Below are 25,164 nucleotides of genomic sequence, written 5' to 3' on the forward strand. Positions count from 1 at the left end.
TGTAAACTTCGTGAGTAGAAACTGTTTTTTACTAAGCTTGAAACTAACTCTCAGCATTCTATGCTACTCAAGCGCTCATTTATCTTCATCAAGGTGATCTGGGTGTATATTTAGATCCTAATGCCACTCCTTGCATACAATTGAGAGACAGAATTCTTAATGTTACAAATGAAGAAGAAAAATTAATTGAAGAGAAGAAATCAATTGAAGGGAAGTCAATGGAAGACAAATTCACATGTGAGTTAAAAGAGAAATTTCCCAATGTTTTTAAAGAAACTCTAGGTTGTCTTAAAGGTTATCAACATAAGATACGGGTAAGGGATGACTCTATTCCTGTAAGCTGTAAGGTCCGGGGTGTACCTTTAGCTGTAAAAGAAGATATGAAAATAGAAATTGGGAAACTCATTGAAAATGGCATAATTGAAGAAATAGAGGGTTGTGAATGGATGGCTCCAGTCATCGCAGCGCGAAAACTGAATGGCGATTTGCGCTTATGCATTGATCACAGGCACCTGAATAAATGTGTAATTGTTGATAGATATCCCTTACCTAATATTGCAGAGTTATTGGTATTGTTAGGAAATGCCAAAGTCTTTAGTACAATAGATCTTACCTCTGCCTATCACCAAATTGAATTGGAGGAGTCTTGCAGAGATCTTACGTCTTTTATTACACCTTTTGGCACGTATAGATTCAAGAGGATGCCATTTGGGTTAGTTTCTGCTTCTTCTGTGTTTCAGCGGGTTATGGAAAAAGTGTTAAAGGATGTTCCTGGTGTTTGTATATATCAAGATGATGTATTAATCTTTGCAGATAATGTGTCTGATCATGATATAACGTTGAACATGGTATTAGAAAGATTCAGCAAACACAATCTCACTGTAAAAGCAAGCAAATGTAGATTCAGGTCTGATTCTATTAATTACTTAGGACATAATATTTCAGGTGATGGTGTGAAACCTAAATCCGAATTGGTAGACACCATAAACAAAATGGTGGCACCGGAAAATAAATCTGAACTTATGAAGCTGTTAGGCATGATAGAATATTATGCAAAATTTGTCAAAAGCTTTGCTGAATTAACAGTAAACATGAGGTGTTTGTTGAGGAAAGGTGTGGAATTTGAGTGGTCTGATCAATGTGAGAATGAGTTTGTTGAAATCAAACAAAGATTAAACAGTGCTCCTGCGTTAAAAAGCTTCAATCCTAAGTTCAAGTCTATTCTAGTCACTGATGCGAGTGAGAAAGGGTTAGGTGCTGTATTGAAGCAGAATGGTCCAGAAGGCATGCAAACCATAATGTTTCTGTCTAGGAGTTTGAGAGATGCTGAAACTCGTTATTCCGTCGTAGAGAGGGAAGCATTGGCTGTGTTTTGGGCAGTGAGGAAGCTAAAGAAATTTCTTTGGGGTCTGGTCTTTGATGTCTATACTGATCATAAACCCTTAGTGGAAATTTTTAGCAAGAAAGGTTTGGATCTGGTATCTGGGAGGATATCAAAGTGGGTTATTGGCCTACAGGAATATAGTTTTGGTATTCAATACATTCCAGGTGTTGATAATGGAATAGCAGATGTTCTCTCTCGTTTAGTTTCTAGTAGAGATTTGGAAGACGATTATTTGGACTTAGATGATGTATTGGTGTGTGCTGTGGATTATGAATTTCTATCTGAGAAGAAATGGTCTGAAGAATTGGGAAAGGATGTTACTCTATGTGAGGTTGTATCTTTATTGAGAACTGGTTGGGTCAATTGCAAAGTAGGTTCTGCTTTGACTAAGCCTTTTTGGACGGTACGCAATGAATTATCTGTTGATAATGATTTATTGTTTCGTGGGACGAGGTTGATCCCTCCATCTAGTCTCAGGAATGATTTGATAGATTTGGTTCATGTTGCTCATTCAGGTTTATCCAAAAGTAAGGAGAGGCTTCGCATGTCTTATTGGTGGCCGGGAATGGATAAAATGGTTGAAAGGGTAATTAGGGATTGTATTCACTGTAATGTCAGTGACAAGTCTTATAGTGCGCACACACAACCTATGTTCTTAAGAAGAAGACCAAATGGTCCTTGGCAGGACAGAGCTCTAGATCTAGTGGGTCCCATACAACATAGAGATTCTCAGGTTTTTATACTGGTGGTTATAGATATGTACTCAAGATGGCCAGAGGTGTTTTTTTGTCAGGAAGTGATACGAGTAAGATTATTCAATGTTTGAGTGAGTTATTCTGTAGAGAAGGTCTTCCGGCAACTATTTTATCAGATAATGGTGTTCAATTTGTTTCCAAGGAAATGGAACATTATTTATCTTCTAAGGGTATTACACATAAGACCTGTTCTCTTTACCACCCTGAGGCCAATGGTATGGTTGAGAGATTTATTAAAGTGATCAAGGACACTATTAGTTTAGCCAAAAACTTGTCATCTGATTGTAGGAAATGTGTTTTGGCAAAAATAGAAGAATACTGTTATACTCCTCGTGCCACAACTGGTAAGACTCCATTTTTGTTGTTTCGTGGGAGAATTCCGAACACGCAGGTTGAACCTTTCTGGGTTAATAAGTATGAAGTGTCAAAGGGTAAAGAATGTGTGTGCAACAAAGATGAAATTGTTGAAAATGAGAAGGATAAAGCAGAACGTAGAAAAGCATATTTTGATGTTAAAAAAAATGTCAAAAAAACTGTTGTCTGTGTTGGCGATATGGTCATGGTGAGACGACCTGGCATGGTGGGCTGTTCTGAAACAAAGTTCATGAAGCCTATCAAAGTAATCAAAATTTTCAACAATGCAGTGCAAACTCAAGATCATCGCATTTGGAACTTAAATAGAGTTGTCATTGTTAGAAGGAAATTGCAAGAAGGACTGACTTTTGATTCCAAGGAAAAGGATTTGGAAAATAGTAAAGCAATTGTTTCTGGAAATATTAGGTCTTCTACACGTGTGTCCAAAAGGCCTAGTTATCTTACTGATTTTGTATGATCTGTGTATCTTGATAATTTTGTGTATTTTGCATAACTTATTTATTTATTTATTTTTTCTCTTCTTTGTTTGTTTTTGAGGGAAGAGGATGTGTGATATTTAACACTGCAGCTTTAATAGAATCTTAAGGACATCACTAGGTATGTCACCGTATGTGTCATGTAAATGTTCTAATTGGTGTCAGTTGATGTCTGCTGGCATCGTATGTGGATGGGATCTTATATTCCTGGATTAAACTTCATCAAATATACCTTTCTGTATCTTGGATTTATTAATGAAGATACTTCAAAATGCCAAGAACGTCCCATGTGAAAGTGAATTTTATCTGGCAATTTTTTTCTTTTCCTTCTCATGAAAAGAAAGTTTATGCCAGGTTCGTTACCTGCCTCATCTGCAAAAAAAAAACTCTCGAGAGGGACCGAAAAAAAATATAGCTATGGTAATCATACCATGCATCGGCACATGGAGAGGTGGCACCCTCTTAATTATTCTAAAGCACAACTTCGAGATTTGGTGGATAACCCCCGACCGGCAAAAACATCCACCAATGACTTAGCAATAAGTGAGTCAGAGGCAAGGGAAACGGTCTCAAATCTGCAAAAGAACTTTGGGCAGATGAGATTGACTTGTGTAGCATGTGGAAAATTAATTTCATGCGGAGAGATGAGTATAACTTTAATAAATAGATCATATGAAAATCATCAATGTCCAAAACGTCCTAGAAAGTAATTTTTGTCATTTTTGAGGAAGAGAGATAGCCTACAGTGGTACGGGGTCGTTTTCGTTCGTACTAGGGGGGCCAGGTGACATTCCTTTGGGGTGGCTTAGGGGCATTTAAAACAACTTCCCTGATACAGGTAGCATATAAAGTAGAGGCTAAATACCAGGATCTTTATCGATTGCTTTATGCTTTACAAAAATGAAAAACACACAACAAACCTGGACCATTCATATTTTCAATGTTTCTGCGTACTATACTTTTTAACCCTTAACTAATTGAGCTGCTTCATTTCACCTGCTTTTTTAAAAAAAAAATTAAAAAATCGGAAACAGTGGCCATTTATTCGAAACTTACCAATCTACGCGTTACAACTACGTTTGCTTTTTCAAAAACCTTTAATAAAAATGTTGGTGCCCAAATACGGGCCTACAACCCCGTGGGCCGGCCACGGAGCAGGGTGGAACTGTAAATGGGGGGGGGGGGTATTTATTTGTGGAAAACATAACAGAGAGTCAGTGGTCGTTGATTTCATAGTAAAAAGTGCGACAAGTGCAACAAAATCATATCGATAATTCATTGTGAGCAAGTACCAAAAGTGTCGACAATTCGAACCTTCAATAATAAATACAGTAATCAATGATGCATTAGAGCTTAATATCAATTCATTGTTCGAACGTGTAATCAGTACCCGTCCCATGTCAATTCATTGTTCGAACGTATAATCAATACCCATCCTGGATCAATTCATTGTCCGAACATATAATCAGTCTTATACCATATCAATTCATGTGCTAAAAACTGCATACATATCTCATGATATCAAGGCTGAGCAATCGGGGCACAACAAGGAGTTGAGAGTTTCATTTGTACCGGCGCCATTTTGGGTGAGGTCAGGATGGTCCAAATATAGTCAAAATGTCTCCACCAACTCGTGGTTGGACCGGGACCACTTTCGGCAGTCCAAAAGATTTCGTTGAAGGGTAGCAGAGGGGACTGCCGACATGAACCATCAGTCAAAGTGGGGTGGGAGGCAACAATCTCTCCTACCGGGTCATACTGGTGTCCCACCGGAACTGATCAAGTTGGTAGTCTTGCAGGATTTTGGTCATTTCAAGACTGAGGCCGGCGCCGGCATGAGCACGCCGACGTCCCGCGGCTACGTCGTGGTCGTTCCGTGGGTGATCATGGCAGTCATTCCCCATCGGGGGTGTCTGCGGGGGTCGGGGGCCCCCGTGGCTCTTACAGAATCTTCAAAGTTGAGGAGAACATTTCTGGACGCAGGACTCATTTTCTAGTTGAACTCAGAAGCGCCGTTGCACCGCAACAGTGGACGAGACCCCCGCTGAGTGAGCGGAGCATCATTGCCTCGCAATAGTGGACGAGACCTTTTGTCACGTGAGTGCAGCGCCGCTGCATCGCAAGAGTGGAGGAACCCTTTTGTTGGGTGAGTGGAGCGTTGGGGGTGCAGCTGAGGGGTGGGAGAGGCTTGTTCGCGCCGCCTCTCCCTCCCAGCGCACCCCACGCCGACACCTGGCGTTGATAACCGTGATGTCCGGACCAGGCGATAAGAGGGGGGGGTCGGAGGCAGAGGCAAGACATCCCCCCCCATGGCCTGCAGGGCGCCGCTTTTGGACCAAACGGGGAGCTCATATCAAGCCGGGGCCAGACCAGGAGATACGAGGGGAGGGGGGGTCGGTGGCATGTGCAAGACATCCCCCCCAGTGTTGTCGCAGCCATTATTGAAAAAAGAAGAAGATACCATCGGCCTCGGCTCCTCTCCTGGTCCACCTTATGCGACGACCCTTTTGTTGGGTGAGTGGAGCGTTGGGGGTGCAGCTGAGGGGCCCCCACCTGTGGGGGTGGGAGAGGCTCGTTCGCGCCGCCTCTCCCTCCCAGCGCACCCCACGCCGACATTTGGCGTTGATATCCGTGATGTCCGGGCCAGGCGATAAGAGGGGGGGGGTCGGTGGCATGTGCAAGACATCCCACCCCCCGTTGTCGCAGCCATTATTTTAGAAAGAAGAAGAAACCCGTCGGCCTCGGCTCCTCTCCTGGCCCACCTTAGGCGATGACCTCCCTGGCCGACGGCTGCCAGCAGGACCCGCCCTACACGAGCCGAAGGCCTCGGCTTCCGGATGGGCGTAGCCACGAACCTGTTGCACTTCGGGAGTTTGGAACTTAAATAGAGTTGTCATTGTTAGAAGGAAATTGCAAGAAGGACTGACTTTTGATTCCAAGGAAAAGGATTTGGAAAATAGTAAAGCAATTGTTTCTGGAAATATTAGGTCTTCTACACGTGTGTCCAAAAGGCCTAGTTATCTTACTGATTTTGTATGATCTGTGTATCTTGATAATTTTGTGTATTTTGCATAACTTATTTATTTATTTATTTTTTCTCTTCTTTGTTTGTTTTTGAGGGAAGAGGATGTGTGATATTTAACACTGCAGCTTTAATAGAATCTTAAGGACATCACTAGGTATGTCACCGTATGTGTCATGTAAATGTTCTAATTGGTGTCAGTTGATGTCTGCTGGCATCGTATGTGGATGGGATCTTATATTCCTGGATTAAACTTCATCAAATATACCTTTCTGTATCTTGGATTTATTAATGAAGATACTTCAAAATGCCAAGAACGTCCCATGTGAAAGTGAATTTTATCTGGCAATTTTTTTCTTTTCCTTCTCATGAAAAGAAAGTTTATGCCAGGTTCGTTACCTGCCTCATCTGCAAAAAAAAAACTCTCGAGAGGGACCGAAAAAAAATATAGCTATGGTAATCATACCATGCATCGGCACATGGAGAGGTGGCACCCTCTTAATTATTCTAAAGCACAACTTCGAGATTTGGTGGATAACCCCCGACCGGCAAAAACATCCACCAATGACTTAGCAATAAGTGAGTCAGAGGCAAGGGAAACGGTCTCAAATCTGCAAAAGAACTTTGGGCAGATGAGATTGACTTGTGTAGCATGTGGAAAATTAATTTCATGCGGAGAGATGAGTATAACTTTAATAAATAGATCATATGAAAATCATCAATGTCCAAAACGTCCTAGAAAGTAATTTTTGTCATTTTTGAGGAAGAGAGATAGCCTACAGTGGTACGGGGTCGTTTTCGTTCGTACTAGGGGGGCCAGGTGACATTCCTTCGGGGTGGCTTAGGGGCATTTAAAACAACTTCCCTGATACAGGTAGCATATAAAGTAGAGGCTAAATACCAGGATCTTTATCGATTGCTTTATGCTTTACAAAAATGAAAAACACACAACAAACCTGGACCATTCATATTTTCAATGTTTCTGCGTACTATACTTTTTAACCCTTAACTAATTGAGCTGCTTCATTTCACCTGCTTTTTTAAAAAAAAAATTAAAAAATCGGAAACAGTGGCCATTTATTCGAAACTTACCAATCTACGCGTTACAACTACGTTTGCTTTTTCAAAAACCTTTAATAAAAATGTTGGTGCCCAAATACGGGCCTACAACCCCGTGGGCCGGCCACGGAGCAGGGTGGAACTGTAAATGGGGGGGGGGGGGTAATTATTTGTGGAAAACATAACAGAGAGTCAGTGGTCGTTGATTTCATAGTAAAAAGTGCGACAAGTGCAACAAAATCATATCGATAATTCATTGTGAGCAAGTACCAAAAGTGTCGACAATTCGAACCTTCAATAATAAATACAGTAATCAATGATGCATTAGAGCTTAATATCAATTCATTGTTCGAACGTGTAATCAGTACCCGTCCCATGTCAATTCATTGTTCGAACGTATAATCAATACCCATCCTGGATCAATTCATTGTCCGAACATATAATCAGTCTTATCCCATATCAATTCATGTGCTAAAAACTGCATACATATCTCATGATATCAAGGCTGAGCAATCGGGGCACAACAAGGAGTTGAGAGTTTCATTTGTACCGGCGCCATTTTGGGTGAGGTCAGGATGGTCCAAATATAGTCAAAATGTCTCCACCAACTCGTGGTTGGACCGGGACCACTTTCGGCAGTCCAAAAGATTTCGTTGAAGGGTAGCAGAGGGGACTGCCGACATGAACCATCAGTCAAAGTGGGGTGGGAGGCAACAATCTCTCCTACCGGGTCATACTGGTGTCCCACCGGAACTGATCAAGTTGGTAGTCTTGCAGGATTTTGGTCATTTCAAGACTGAGGCCGGCGCCGGCATGAGCACGCCGACGTCCCGCGGCTACGTCGTGGTCGTTCCGTGGGTGATCATGGCAGTCATTCCCCATCGGGGGTGTCTGCGGGGGTCGGGGGCCCCCGTGGCTCTTACAGAATCTTCAAAGTTGAGGAGAACATTTCTGGACGCAGGACTCATTTTCTAGTTGAACTCAGAAGCGCCGTTGCACCGCAACAGTGGACGAGACCCCCGCTGAGTGAGCGGAGCATCATTGCCTCGCAATAGTGGACGAGACCTTTTGTCGCGTGAGTGCAGCGCCGCTGCATCGCAAGAGTGGAGGAACCCTTTTGTTGGGTGAGTGGAGCGTTGGGGGTGCAGCTGAGGGGTGGGAGAGGCTCGTTCGCGCCGCCTCTCCCTCCCAGCGCACCCCACGCCGACACCTGGCGTTGATAACCGTGATGTCCGGACCAGGCGATAAGAGGGGGGGGTCGGAGGCAGAGGCAAGACATCCCCCCCCATGGCCTGCAGGGCGCCGCTTCAGGACCAAACGGGGAGCTCATATCAAGCCGGGGCCAGACCAGGAGATACGAGGGGAGGGGGGGTCGGTGGCATGTGCAAGACATCCCCCCCAGTGTTGTCGCAGCCATTATTGAAAAAAGAAGAAGATACCATCGGCCTCGGCTCCTCTCCTGGTCCACCTTATGCGACGACCCTTTTGTTGGGTGAGTGGAGCGTTGGGGGTGCAGCTGAGGGGCCCCCACCTGTGGGGGTGGGAGAGGCTCGTTCGCGCCGCCTCTCCCTCCCAGCGCACCCCACGCCGACATTTGGCGTTGATATCCGTGATGTCCGGGCCAGGCGATAAGAGGGGGGGGGTCGGTGGCATGTGCAAGACATCCCACCCCCCGTTGTCGCAGCCATTATTTTAGAAAGAAGAAGAAACCCGTCGGCCTCGGCTCCTCTCCTGGCCCACCTTAGGCGATGACCTCCCTGGCCGACGGCTGCCAGCAGGACCCGCCCTACACGAGCCGAAGGCCTCGGCTTCCGGATGGGCGTAGCCGCGAACCTGTTGCACTTCGGGAGTTTCCGGAATGGGGGTAGGTATCTGCTGATTTGTATCTATTTCATGTTACCGTTATTGGGCGTGGCGGGCGGTGGGACAGACATGCTTGGAGCATTGGGGTGTGGCAGAGCCTAGCAACCTCGTGGCTGCCGTAACGTCAAGTTTGGCTTCTTTCACTACTTTCATGTTTCTTATTTCTAGCGAAGTCAAAAACTCATCAGTGGCCTACTGATTTTGTTTGATTTCTTTCCCTTCCTTTTCAAGTGTGTTTCATGCTAAAGTTTCTGTTTAACAGGATACAGTGATTACTTCGTATTTTACATATGTCTTCTTTATTAGGGGTACTCTCCGGTTGAGCCAGATGATGTACCTCTAATAAATGGTCCGGGTGGAACTAGTTTCTCAATCAGTGGGGAGTAGATGGGCATGACAGATTACAACGGGGGACAAAGGTCCGCATTACCCACCCTTCACTACTTGCAAAGACTAGACAGAATATTTCTATTCCACGTTATTTGCAAACTGAGAATACCTCGAGAGAACTATTCCTTGAACAATAAATGTCCAGCCAATCAATCAATTAGTGGGGAGAAAAACAGGCATGACGGATTACAACGGGGGACAAAAGTCTGCATTACCTATCCTTCACTATCTGCAAAGGGAGACAGAATATTCCTATTCTTCTCTGTTTGTAGACAGGGAATATCTCATAGAGCAATAATCGATAAAAAATTAGTAGGATTATAACACTTTAAAAAAGGTATTGGTGAATTATACTTCTCCGGAAATTTAAAACTCACAAATGTTTTATTTGTGTAATCGTTTCAGGTCAAACGGATTGTGGGACAATGTTAAGAATGAAAGAGTCACCAAAAGGCAAAAAGTACACTCACGTATGAAAATCTTACTATTAATGCTTGACTGAGGCCAAGGAGATCAGAGTGCATGAGTCTCATGCTCAATCGATTGAGCTAGCCGGATCGGGCAACAAAAAGTATAAAATAGTTATGTAAATAGTTATTTAATAAAATGTTTTACCCTGTTACTTTGCTGGTGTGTTGTATATATTTATAAGTTATTAAAGTGTTATAATCCTACTACTTTGTTGGAGTGCTATATATTTTTAATGTGACACATAATTGCATGGGGTTTGTCGTTATTTTGGGTGGGGTGGGTGGCGGAGCCGAGCTGTCTTGCAGCCATCATGGTGTGGAGCTAAGTGTTCATCTCACTAGTTTTGTATTTCTCATGAAGGGTTGTTCTTAATGTTTCTATTTTAGCGAGGTCAAAAAGAGATCCCATTAGTGGCCTACTGATTTTGCTCGATTCCTTTTGTTTTTTTAAACAATTTTTCACTATCTGCAAAGACTAAACAGAGTATTGCGATTCTGTGCTTGTTTGTAAATAGAGAATGAACCAAAGAGAACCAATTCTAAAACAGTAAATGCTTGGATAACAATCAATCAAATAGAGAGGGCAGCAGGCACGACGGATTACAACGGGGGTAAAGGCCTGCGTGAAATAACCTTCACTATCTGCAAAGAGAGAGTACTCCTAAGAGTAAAGAGGGGGAGGGAGGGGGGGCAGCGTTCAAAGCACATCAGCGTGCATAAACACGAAAATGTTTTTACCTATCACGTACTTGACATTTGACAGCTTTTGATATTTGCTATTAAAAAACCATTGAAATTCACTGAAAAAACCATAGGTTATAGACCATATATAGTTAGGAATTAGCATTTACAAAACCTTGAAAATTCACTGAAAAAACCATAGGTTATAGACCATATATAGTTAGGAATTAGCATTTACAAAACCTTAATTTACTCGCACAAAACCATAGAAATTCGCATATATAGTTAATTGCAATAACTATATATCGCGCAACCGCAATCCACTGCTGATGATGTCACATATTACATCATTCATGACATGGTCAGTGACATCACTGATGACATCACTGATGACATCTCAAATGACATCACTGATGACATCTCAAATGACATCACTGATGACATCTCAAATGATATCACTGATAACATCACTGATGACATCTCATTTGACATTACTGATCACATCACTGATGACATCATTCATGTGATAATACGATGAACCTCTTCAGACTCTAATATAACCTTAGATACACTCAGTGTAAACAGACACTCACATACTGTCACTCATCCATGGAGTTACTCACACACCTAGTCAGTCATGCAAAGAATCAATCACACCTCCATTTGCTCAACTATACAGTTATACACACCTTACTTATTCAAACATATCCTAACACATATTTACTCTCTTATACAATCACTGATACAAGTTTTCAATGATCCATGCAGCCACTCACACATTCACTAGCTCTTATACACAGTAATTTATATATGTGAACTCTCACATGTACTGTGTTTTACATATGTACTTACTTTGACATGTAGCACTGAGATATCCATTCACTCACCAATACACTCATGCACACAGTCAACCACCCACACAGCTGTTTCCACATGCAGTTTTGAACCTACACATCTAGTGAATCAACTGCTCACACATCTATGCACAGAGTCACACACCTCCCAGACACCCACACACACACACTCACTCTCCCATACAAATACTTGGGCAACCAATCAATAACCCATATAGTTACTCATATAGCTACTGATCAACACATGCAGCAGTTTACAGAACAACAGATATAATGATGCACAAATTAAGACAGTTTAGTCACTAACCCATGCACTCAGTGAGACACATTTAATCACTCACTCATACAGTCAGTCATGCACCTACTAAATCCTTCATCCAGACACTTATACATCCACTCATTCTTCAATATGTAAGACATATTTTAACTTTACAGAAACATACAGTCACTGGATGATGTCATCAGTGATGTCATCAGTGATGTCACTGACCATGTCATGAATGATGTAATATGTGACATCATCAGCAGTGGATTGCGGGTGCGCGATATATAGTTATTGCAGTTAACTAGATATGCGAATTTCTATGGTTTTGTGCGAGTAAATTAAGGTTTTGTAAATGCTAATTCCTAACTATATATGGTCTATAACCTATGGTTTTTTCAGTGAATATATATATATATATATATATTCACCATCCAGTGAATGTGTGTCTTTCTGAAAAATAAATTTGTTTTATATATGTATTTCTAAAGGTCGATGGAAGAATAAATGTTTAAATAAGTGTGTAAATGGATGTTTTTTTTAAAAAAAATTGGTTGGGTAACTGGCTTATTGCGTGTATCTTAGTGAATACATATATTAGCGAGTATTGTTTAAATATTTAAATGTTTGTATCAGTGTTTCTCTTTGTGTATAAGTGGCTGCAGGGGTTGGTGACTGACTCACTGTTTGTATGTGTTTTGAAGACAGCATATGTGCAGGACTGTATGGGTGGATGAGTGTGTATATGTGTGTGTTAGTGAGTGAATGACTGTCTCACTAGTGTCTTCATTAGTAACGACATATGTTTTAATCTAGTATATGTGAGTATTGATGTATATAAGTGAGTATAGTATATATAGTGAGAGATTGTAGGAGTTCCTGTTTAAATAAGTATGTGTTTCTATAAGTGATTGTTTAAGAGAGTAAGTATGGGTACGTTTCCTTAGAAGTAAGGTGGTAGTGTGTGTATAAATGTATATGCAAATAAATGGATGTTCAATAGTTTATTTGCATGTGTGAGTATGTGTGTGAGTAACTTTTGGATGACTGCTGATGTGTAACAGGATGTATAGGTGTATCACTACATATGATGAGTGAGTGTATATATATGAGTGACTATATAGAACTGTTGGTGAATGAGTGGATGTGTATATAGATGGTGGAATTACTGAATTGGTTGTTGTTACTGGTTTGGGTATCTCCATTTTTTTGAAAATGTTTGTTTCTATTTTTGAATATGTGTTTCAAGCGTTACATTACACTGAAATTAGGTCTGTCACTCTGTCACAAGGATGGTGTCATCAGTGATGTCATGAGTGATGTCACTGACCATGTCATGAGTGATGTAATATGTGACGTCATCAGCAGTGCATTACAGGCGCGCAAGTTATAGTGAGTCCAACTAACTATAACGTGGGAATTTCAATGGTTTTATGTCAGTAAAATTTCCAGCTAACTATAAATGGTGTGAAATCTATGGTTTTGTCAGTGAATTTAATAGGTTTTTTAAATGCTAATTCCTAACTATAACTGGTGTGAAACCTATGGTTTTTTCAGTGAATTTCAAAGGTTTTTTAAATGCTAATTCCTAACTATAACTGGTGTGAAACCTATGGTTTTTTCAGTGAATTTCAAAGTTTTTTTTAATGCTAATTCCTAACTATATAAAACCTGAAAGCCCACCAGGAATCTCCAGTATGCGCCAGGGGACTGCATTGCAGAGAGGTGTAATGAAGCCACAACCCTTTTTACACCTCTCTGTAACGCAGCCCCCGTGCATGTTTAAAGAGGGGGAACTAATTCCCCTTGCATACTGGGGGCCCCTGGGGGCCAATTAGCCCACCTGGAACCTCCAGTATGCGCCAGGGGCTGCATTGCAGAGGTGTAATGAGACTATGCCCCTTGTTACACCTCTCTGCAACGCAGCCCACTGCCGCGTTTGCAGAGGGGGAACTAATTCCCCTTGCATACTGGGGGTCCCTGGGGTCAACTGGTCCACCAGGAGCCTCCAGTATGCGCGAGGGAGCTGCATTGCAGAGAAGTGTAATGAGGCCACACCCTTGTTACACCTCTCTGCAATGCAGGCCACTGGCGCGTTTGTAGAGGGGGGACTAATTCCCCTTGCATACTGGGGGTCCCTGGATCATATCTGCCCAAACACCGATATTCCGAACGATTGTAAATTACTTTTCTTGAGAAACATTTGGATTTGGATTATCATGTCCTATACTTTGGAATTTTTGAAAGACTGACTTTGAGGATGCTATAAATTACTCAAGTCTGCCCGAATTGTGTGGGTAAAATTGATACCTAGTCACTTTGAATAAGAATATACTTATGTCTCGTCTAACATTTGGAAGAAATATCTAGTTATATGACAACTGGATACCGACATAACTTGAAGGAAATAAGAACGCCCTGAAGAAGTTCTGTTGTACAGAACGAAACCTTTCGGCTGGCTGTGGTACATAAACTTAAGGAAAATAAAAGCATTTGAATATACACCAAGATTCAGCGCTTCAATAAGGACTCTAAGTGATATGATTTGATTGGACTCATTGTGAAAGTGGTGCTGTGCCAAACTTTGGAATATTCTCCACTACTCTCTACTACTTACTCTCTCCTACTCCACTACTCTCAAATACTCACTGTCTACTACTCATTCTCTACTACTCTACTACTCTCTACTACTCTCTCTCTACTACTCACTCCCTACTACTCGCTACTCACTACTCCCTACTACTCACTATCTACTACTCTCTACTACTCACTCTCTACTACTCTCTCTACTACTCACTCTTTACTACTCACTACTACTCTCTACTACTCACTCTCTACTTCTCACTCTCTACTACTGTCTACTACTCACTCTCTACTACTCTCTCTCTACTAGTCTCTACTACTCACTCTACTACTCACTCTCTACTACTCACTACTATTCTCTCTGCTACTCATTCTCTACTACTCTCTACTACTCACTCTCTACTACTCACTCTCTACTACTCACTCTTTACTACTCTCTACTACTCACTTTCTACTGCTCTCTACTACTCACTCTACTACTTACTCTCTACTACTGTCTACTACTCACTCTCTACTACTCACTCTCTACTACTCTCTACTACTCACTCTACTATTCACTCTACTACTCTCTACTACTCACTCTCTGCTACTCTCTCTACTGCTCTCTACTACTCTCTACTACTCACTCTCTACTCTCTATTACTCACTCTCTACTCTCTACCTCTCTACCTCTCTCTTCTTCTCTCTCTACTAATCTCTACCTCTCTACCGCTACCTCTCTACCTCTCTACCTCTACCTCTCTACCTCTCTCTACACGCACACATATACACATATATGCATATATATATATGCATATGCTTTTATATATATATGTATGTGTATGTATAAAAAAAAACAACAAAACTTTTTTTTTAAACAGCTACATTTAAAACTGTCATTCTTTTTCCCCATGGTACGCTCCCCGGTAAGCTTACCGGTGCGCGTACCGGTGCGCGTACCGGGCGCTCACCCCGCGAAAATCAAAATTTTTTAACATTTTTTTTTGCTCCGAGGGGCCCTTTTATGGCCCCCACATCAAACCTAGGGGGTCAAGGGGGGTCTACTCTGCCCCCTTATGGTCATTTCCCTCTTTGTTTTGGCCACCTCTCGTGTCTCGATCCTACCGAGACACAAGATGGCGGCCGCTCCGGACTGTTTAGAATGTTTACAGACATCCCAGAGCCAATCAGATTTCTGCGCGCAAGTCGCGGTAAGCGCCCGGTGCGCGTACCGGTGCGCGTACCGGAGCGCGGCTATAGATATATATATTTTTTTGAACCTTAATTACTCAAAATCCACTGGAGCACATATCTTGAGACATAGCAAAGGCACATCGGGCTACCAGTCCCTACAATTTTGCCAAGTTTGGTGGAAATCCATTCAGCCGTTCGGGCTAAAAGTGAAATCGACCGCCCTATGGAAATTAACATGGGGAAAACGCGTTTTGGGACCCCCCTTTTATCTCGGCCCCCGCTTGACGAATCCCCCCCAAACTTTCAGGGAAGGACCGGAACGCCGCGAGGCCATTTTGAGGAAATTTTCAGGCAGATTCGTCAACCGGCGCCAAAGTTATTCCAAATAGAATTTTCAGATTTAACATTGAAAAAAATCCTAACTATAACTACCTACTGGCGACCGCCAGTAGGTAATATATATATATATATATATATATATATATATAGAGCTCCAGAAACGCCAAACATACGAGTCACTCTGAAAGCGGGTGCTAGTAACGCGATGAAGTTCGCGTATTTAGATGCAGGCTCCAAACTCCTTTGTAATACCCAGCCGGGTTGAAGGAAAAACCTTATTAATCTCTCCTATATGAGAGTCATTTCATGTAAAAACTGAGTTTAAAATTGAAGATGTACATAGTTGTAAACATTATTAGCATAGCGACAGTGTAAAAGGTTTGTCATTTCTTGCAGCATTGATCTGAGATTTCAGCAGCCATTTGTTTGGCTGCAATTGCCGATTCACAGCCAGATTTTGCTTAATACAGCATTTTAATATTGTGATTTTCGCATGGAATGAGCATTGTGTTTCACAATGCTATTACTCTCAGGTTCATGCACTTTGGATGATTGTGTCTACTAAATCATTGGACATGATCCTTCAACTAATGGAGATATGTGTAGCCGATACACGGCGAAATTGTTTTTCAAGTAACCGTTTCATGACAAATGTTGATTTAATGTGCATTTGGTTTGAGATACGGCGGTTTGCATGAAATGACTCTCATATAGGAGAGATTAATAAGATATTCCGCTATGACTATATGTGAAAAAATAACATATTCCAAGATGGAGCGTATTATACGTATGACTGTTGAAGTCCGTTGTTTGTGTTAATTATACTTACAAACATAGATAATGGTGCCGCACAATGCTTTCCGATGTAAACACTGACGAAGGGATTCTACTCCCGAAACGCGTTTGTTCTAAAATAAAACTTTCTGCTGAATTACTGCTGCTGCTCTCATGAGTGCTGGTTTTTCCTTCAACCCGGCTGGGTATTACAAAGGAATTTGGAGCCTGTATATATATATATATATATATATATATATATATATATATATATATATATATATATATATATATATATATATATATATATATATATATATATATATATATATATGTATATATATATATATATTACCTACTGGCGGTCACCAGTAGGTAGCCATAGTTAGGACCTAGTTTCCTTAGGAAATCCACAACATTGTATTTGGAATAACTTTGGCGTGGTGAACGAATCTTCGTGAAATGCCTGTCTGTTCATGGGCTGGTGGGAGGAGTTGGTCCTCAGGGAGAAATATCGGGACATCTGCATGAACAATATAGTATCTTACCTACGGTACATTGATGACTTGATCATTGTGTGGAAGGGCAGCAAACAGGAGGCACAGACTTTCATAGACAACATCAATGTTAATGATATTAACTTATGTTTTACATCCGACATAAGTGATAGTCAAGTTTCCTTCCTTGATGTTCTAGTTAAAACTGATGAAGGCAAGATAAAGACCACCCTGTACAGAAAGCAGACTGCAGGGAACACCCTGTTACATGCCAGTAGCGCACATCCCAGCCATCTAATCCGCAGCATCCCCTATGGGGAAATGTTGTGGTTACGTAGAATATGCAGTGATGAAGGGGAACTCAGGAGACATCAACAAGAGAGCAAGTGTAGGTTCCTGGAAAGAGGCTATAGTGCCAAAACAATTGATGCGGCAATGGCCAAATCAAGACTAAAATCCAGAGAGGAACTCCTACAAAATGCAGAAATCCCGACGGTAGAAAAAACCGGTAGCATAACAATATCTGAAGAGGGACCCAGATTAATTATGAGCTACAACCGTCAGCATAGGGAACTGCGAAAAATCATCCAACGCAACTGGCATCTTGTAAAAGAGGATCCAGTAATAGGAGACTCTCTTCCTGAATACCCTTCTATCACTTATAGAAAAGCAACATCGATGGGGGATGTGCTGGTAAGAAGCAGTCCAGAATACAAGGATAGCACAGGCTTGTCCCTAGCGCGTAAAGGATTTTACAAGTGCTCCAGCTGTAAAGCATGTTCATTTGGGGTGAACAAAACTTCCTATTCAACAGCTTTCAGCTCCAAACCACAAAACATTAAGTTTCACTTAACATGTAAAAGTGAATTTGTGGTATACATACTAGAGTGCACTTGTAATTTAAAATATGTAGGCAGTACCAAGCTTCCAAGCCACAAGAGGATCTTACAACATATTAGGGCGATCACCAACAACGACCCTAATTACCCCGTGGCAAGACACTGCCATGAAGTCCATGGTGGAAATCTAAAAGATCTAAGATATTACATCATAGACACAGTCCCCGCGCAGAGAAGAGGAGGGGATAGGGAAGGCATGCTGCGTAGGCTTGAGACACATTATATCCTGACCTTAGATACTAAGCAGCCAAAAGGTCTCAACATGACAGAAGATCTATACACATTTTTAGAATGAGTATTGGGAAGTAATTGCTTACATGAAGCACCGCACAAATTGTACAGTCTTCATCAGTTTAATATAATAGGATGTAAAGTTTGAATTATCCATTACTTTCTGGTTGTAAATACCTTATGAACTTATTTTGTATTGTAAATAATGGATTTTACATGGTGATAAGGATAAATATTTATATATATATTTTTGATACTCCAAAAGGGATTTTAACTATTTATGCAATTTTAATTGAGCCAAGAGTGGATTGAGCAACAACAATTATCTATCAAATTTGGTGGAGGTTGGTCAATTGTGGGAAACACTCGTTTGGACAGTTATATTGAGTTGCATCTGTTTGGAAGAACCCCTTGTGAATCAGAGATATGTATATAATTTCTCCCTTGTATTTGTCTTGAAAGAAGAATAGAAACTGTTTTTCGAACTGTTTTTTGGTAAGGTACCTGTATGTGTATACACAATCTTAATTAATTTTTTTAATTCACATAGGTTATCATTTTTGTTTATTGGAAAAAAGAGTTTTTCTTTCTATCACGTTTTGAAAAATGTTTTAGTTTCAATTTCTCTTTATTTAGATTCACGGTGATGCACTATAGTATTTAGTGAATGGATATTTGGAAAACAGCTAACATTAACTTATTGTATTATACTGAAACACTCTTTGAGACTGAATCCTCATTTATGAATTTCAGCAAATGTATTTTACAAATATTTTCTGTATTTTACGTACCACACTAAGAAAATGATGGAAAAAGGCTGTAATTAGTATTTTTTCTATGTCCATTTTACGCACTTGCACTTTAAAAGGAGGTGTATCCCACGACACTGTTGTCATGTGATCAAGGCAGGGATCTGCCGAAACGCGTCGTGGCTGATGTGGTTGCACTTTAAGCTAAAATAAAAAAGAAGAAGCACGGAATCGGGTCTACCTCGTCTTTGCTTGTGTGGCTGTTGGTTTTCGTGTGGAGACTGAGACGAGTTCTTGCAGCATATATATATATATATATATATATATATATATATATATATATATATATATATATATATATATATATTAAAATCCACCTCCTTTGCAAGCACTAAGACTATCGATGCAGATTCTTTAAAAGACACGCCTGTATATTATTGTGGGAGGCGGTGCGCATTGCTCCAACGTATTCTCGGAACATTCCGACTCTGGCACTCAAAACGAAACGCGACTTCCCCACGCCAACCCGCCAGTAGAGCTACATTCTGGGGGTAGCGGCGAGGGACCTTGGAAGGGAATTATAAAACGCAGTTAATATTAGTGCGCATTTCCATACGTACAGACAAGAACGTATGCAGGCAAGAGGGGGGTTCCCCACGTGAGTTCAAATCATGGAAGATGATGCAGAGGCACGGAGAAGATTAAGGGCACAGTCCATGTTTGTTCATACAGCTAATAGCGCTGCTAGTAAGGAGCCGGCACCATCTGGGCAAGGACTGGTTAACAAATACCAGAAACTTGAGAAGCTGATACGTAAGGAAATTTCTCGTTGGTGGGAGGCAATTACTCTGGAAAAGTATCAAGAGGAGAAGAGGATTCCAAGAGGATTGCGCATCCTAATAGCTCCATCACACGAAGAGCCAGACGTGGAACTAGCAGAAGAATGGGCTGAGAACTTAATGGACTGTTCTAATCGCATGTTATCCATCCTGATTAAACATGCATGGAAGGACAGAATGTCATTGCTGAAGCTGATTGCGGATCTCAAGGATGAGTTAATGAAGGAGGATACAACGGAAGGTTTCACGAAGAAAATGGAAGAAATTAACAAAAAGATGGCGAAACACGAGGACGAAATCGTGGCAAAAAAAGAAAGGAAATTTTTACGTGATAAAATTGATTATCAAGAAGGACGCATATTTACATTCAGTCGTAAATATGACAACTTGCAGAGGAAGGGGGTACAAGCCGACATCGATGCTGTTGGGGCTGGAGCACCTGTCTCGGAGGAGGAAGTGGTGGAGAGTGACGTCTCAGAGGACGGTCAACTACTGGCACCCAAAGAGGCACCGAAAAACACAAACAAGGCTTCCCATTTTCGGGTGGAATTCAAAATGATGAACCAAACCACGCAGCAACAAAACTGGCAAATAGACAGGGGCCGGGGACAAGGAAGAGGATTCAGAGGAAAAGGCAGAGGAAGAGGCAAACCTGGAGAAAGTACAACAAAGAGCAACGGCCAGCCAGGAGGGGCGGCTGGAACAAGTGGATCAACAACAACCCCAGTGGGAGTGGAAACACGGGGTCAAAAGAAAACACGAGGAAAATGAACCAACGCAATGTGGTAAACCTTTCATCTCATATCCTAACTAAAGTAGAGTATGATGTTTTACAATTTGGCTTATCCTTTTGCCCCTCGGCAAATTTTAACTATTCGCAGGAACGAATAGATTTGTTTAAATTCACTAGGAAGCTACGTTTACACAAGTGGAACAAACTCAAAGTGAAAAATACAACAATGATTGCTTCAAACATTGAACCAGCTAGTGAAACTATTGGTGAAATAGAGTCACTAATTGCTATGAAGGACTTGGAGTTTGGTACACCTGTAAACACCCCTAATAATGCTACCTCCTTGGGTTATAGAACAGATCTGAATTGTCCAAATCATTTCAAATCTAAGTCAACCTTTAATCCAACCATACCTGCCTGTAGCATTGACACCTTTGAAACCCTTGTCATTAATGATCTTAAAAACTTGGCTAAAAACAAATGCTGGTTCAAAGACAATCTGAGTAAAGCAGAAAGAGTAGCTATAAGATCTCTGGAAGAGGACCCCTCCATTGTCATTCGTCAATCTGACAAAGGGGGAAATGTGGTTGTGATGAATGTTAATGATTACATTAATGAGGGCAACAGACAACTTAATGTAAAAGAATGTTATGAAATCTCGTCTTTACAACAGATTGAAACAAGCAATAACAAATATTTTGAAATGTTAACTAACTGGCGGACAAATGGGATCATCGAATGGGATGAGTACTCATTTTTGTTAAACAGACATCCGAAAGTAGCAGTTTTATATTTACTGCCTAAACTGCACAAAGACCCAAAAAATCCCCCTGGCAGGCCAATAGTATCTTCGATTGGTTCCCTAATGGAGAACACGTCAAGATACATTGACCATTTTCTGAGACCTTTTGTTGAGAATGTACCTTCGTACTTGAAGGATAGTAGGGATTTTATTAATAAAATCACCAACTTTGACTGGCAGGATGGCTATCTACTTGTCTCATTAGACGTGTGCAGTTTGTATACGTCTATTAGACATGAGGATGGCATTGGAGCATGTTGGAAATTCTTGTGCACCAGGTCCATTTCTTATCTGAGTCATTCTGAGATGATAATCCAAATGATCAGATTTTGTCTGGAACACAACTTTTTCGTCTTCAACGATGTCTATTTCAGACAACGTCAGGGGACAGCGATGGGAACTTGTTTTGCTCCCAGTTTTGCTAATCTCTTTATGGCAGACTGGGAGCAGCAAGTAGAGAGGACTCATCCAATGTACCGGGGCCATGTGAAAATGTGGCTACGCTACATTGATGATCTCTTCATCATCTGGGATGGTACAAAGAGTGAGGCTGAAAAGTTTGTGGCTGACTTGAATGATAATGATCTTAATGTCAGACTAGAGGGTCACATGGACACCCAGAGTATGGTGTTTCTGGACCTACAGGTTAAGGTTCTGAACGGTAAACTTAAGACCTCCTTATACCGGAAGGAAACGGCTGGTAACACGTTGTTACACGCAGACAGTGGCCATCCCAAAGCCTTGGTCAAGAGCATCCCATTTGGTGAATTTCTCCGGGCTCGGAGAAATTGTAGCACGGATGAAGATTTCATGAGTGAAAGCATGAACATGAGGAAACGCTTTGTTGAAAGGGGATATCAATCCTCAATCATAGAAGCTGCTTTCAAGAAGGCCAGTGCTGTCAGCCACCAATCCCTGCTCACGTCCAATATATGTCCTGAAACTACTAAAACAACTGAGATAGTTAGACATATTTCCACCTACCATTCCAAGTCATGGCAAGTATTTAAGACCTTCAAACGCCATTGGAATGTATTAAGAACTGAACCCACTCTGATTGAAGTACTAGGTGAGAATCCCAGCATGACATACAGGAAAGCTCATTCCCTGAAGGACAAACTGAGCAAAAATGAGGTAAGCATGATCACAAATAAATCCAGTGACATTAAGGGCTTCTTTACCTGCATGAAATGTAAGGCCTGTAGGTACAGTCAAAACATCAAAAAAGTCTTTTTTCCTGTGGAGGCGGTTGAGAAACCAATTAGTAAACATCTAACATGCCTATCTGAATACTGTGTGTATGTTTTGTCATGCCCATGCGCTAGAAAATATGTAGGGAGCACAATGTTCCCTGCTAAGAAACGTGTTCTTGAACACATGAGATCCATTGAGAACAAGGATCAAACCTCGCCCATCGCACGTCATTTCGAAGAACAACACAAGAGCAACAGGAATTTGCTCAAGTTCTTCGTTATTGACAAGCTCCCTGCCATGAAGAGAGGTGGAGACAAGATCCGTAGATTGAGGCAAATGGAGAACAGGTATATAATTGAGCTCGACACCCTGATCCCCAGAGGTTTAAATTCGGAGGAGGAAATGAAATGGCATCTAGGGGATTGTTGAGTAATGTTAACTGGTACTGATCACCTATCTCTTTGCCTAAGCATATGAATATTAATGCAACTGTATTTTAGCCCTTAGCTTTGTGAGTGCCTTCTGCTGATTTTAATCTATTTTTGTATATGTAATTTCGTTTCATCACTGTCACTCACTTACTTTAAAACTCTTGGCTTTAACCATTAGTCACTGCGACTGCATGATATAGATGACATAGATTCTGACCTGCACCTCTTTTCTGTTTATAGGTACTGACTGGGTATGATGCACAGTGAGAGACATCCATCTAAGCCGTTTTCGACTTGGATTGACACGAATGCCTGCTTTAAACGTATAAACTCACTTGGGATTCTATATGTAGTATGTAAGGCACTGTATATATTGGGCACCTTTCGGCTAATTCAACTATGAAACTGGATAGCGGAACTACTCATTGAAGCCATTGACAGTCAAATAGAGACTTATTATGCTTGTTGGTAGATCAACAATTTGGATGAAATTTATACCCTCACTGGGGGTTCACATGTGATCTATGACGTTTTTCCTTATTCCTTATTATATTCTCTTATAAGGTGGAATTGAATTATGTGAACTCAGGGATTTACAGTTATTATGTTGAGAAAAGTGCAGTTGTCTCTCTAGTCATTCACCTATTAAGACACATATGTGACAACACAGGCTCATTTTGGCCATATAGTTTGAATATTTGGTGCTTCTGAATCTGATACTTATGTTTTTGGACTATGTGACTAATGGATGTACTCCATTCTAAGATGGCCACCGCATTTACAAGCTTTGAGTCCTTTGTTTATGTTTATTTTGTACTCACCAGGTGAAACTTTATTTAAATGCTGTTCATTGGATGTGTATACTACCCGTGATCAAGGCGAGTTTCCTCGCTGAAACGCGTTGGGTTTTTGTTTCCATGAGCTGTCACGATGCTGCACTTTGAATAAACAAGAATTTATGGAAAAGCGCACTCTGCTAATCATTTCCTAATTCCGGATCTTCCAAGGGGAGTGCATTCACGTAGTTTTACTACGTTTGTGGACCTGTATATATATATATATATATATATATATATATATATATATATATATATATATATATATATAACCTACTGGCGGTCGCCAGTAGGTATATATAGTTAGGATTTTTTCCCTATGGGATTTCTGAAAATTCTATGTCTAATAACTTTGGCGTTTGTGGACAGAATCGGCTGAAATTTTCAGGAAAATGGCACATTTTGTTTCTGAGCAGCTCCTGGAAATTTGGGGGGGGTTCGTCAAGGGGGGGCCGAGAAAAAAGGGGGGTCCCAAAACGCGTTTTTCCCATGTTAATTTCCATAGGGCGGTTGGACTCACTTTTAGCCCGAACGGCTGAATGGATTTTCACGAAACTTGGCAAAATTGTAGGGACTGTTAGCCCGATGTGCCTTTGCTAGGTCTCAATATATGTGCTTCAGTGGATTTTGAGAAATTAACATTTAAATCAAGATATATATCTGTAACAGTGCTCCGGGCAGCGATCCGGTTAGCGAACCTTTCGCGTATCGGAACTTTGCGATGCGAAGCTGATTGGCCCTCCGGTGTCTGTCAACATTCTAAACAGTCCGGAGCGGCGCCATCTTGTCTCTCGGTAGGATCGAGAGACAAGAGGAGGCCAAAACAAAGGGGGAAATTACCATAAGGGGGCATAGTAGATCCTCGTTGACCCCCTAGGTTTTATGTGGAGGTTTTAAAAGGGCCTAGGAGGGTCCAAAAAAAAAAAAAAAAATTTTTTTTTTGCGTGGTAAGCGCCAAGTTCGCGAACCGGAAAGCGTTCTGGGCAGCGAACTTTATGGATAAAAGAATGAAAGACTTTTCTAATACTGTATGTTAATTATTTGTTGGTTTCGTTGATTATTTTTTAATTTTTTTATTTTTTAAGCAATTATTTATTATTGTGATTGTGTTTCAAAATTTAATAACATTTCTAACATTTAACTAGTTTATGAATTACATATAAAAATGATTAAAGACTCAAACAATTTTTTAATATTACATACAATTTTATTTTTCGGATTGTTTTTCAAAATTTAATACAACGTCTAGCATTTCACTGTCTGATATGTGTTCTTGTTCAGTGAACATAAGTTCCAACATTTGACCGTCATCATAATGCAGTAAATGATCCACAGATTCTACACATTGAACTAATTCATGGTCCCGTGATTCATCCATGAAATTTGAGTCATCATTGTCCTCAATAACTTTTTCTGTGTTGTTCTCCAGAACAATTTCGAAGGAAACATTTTGCTCACCTTCCATTTTATTGCTGTAATTTGCATAAAAAATA

General features: G+C 41.0%; 1 long non-coding RNA gene across 4 annotated transcripts in view; it reads left to right on the top strand.

The window, feature by feature from the left end:
• The window catches only part of LOC147731584 (uncharacterized), a 793,594-nt gene extending 769,790 nt beyond the window's left edge, over nucleotides 1-23,804 (top strand). For 2 of the 4 annotated variants that reach the window (XR_015308453.1, XR_015308455.1), the window contains one exon: nucleotides 23,076-23,804. This is a non-coding gene — a long non-coding RNA (uncharacterized LOC147731584). The remainder of the gene's footprint in view (nucleotides 1-23,075) is intronic. The other 2 variants (XR_015308452.1, XR_015308454.1) reach the window with 1 other exon arrangement.
• The last annotated feature ends 1,360 nt before the right edge of the window (nucleotides 23,805-25,164 follow it).

This window comes from Lissotriton vulgaris, chromosome 2_1, assembly GCF_964263255.1.
Source record: "Lissotriton vulgaris chromosome 2_1, aLisVul1.2, whole genome shotgun sequence".
In the NCBI taxonomy this organism is placed as follows: Eukaryota; Metazoa; Chordata; class Amphibia; order Caudata; family Salamandridae; genus Lissotriton; species Lissotriton vulgaris.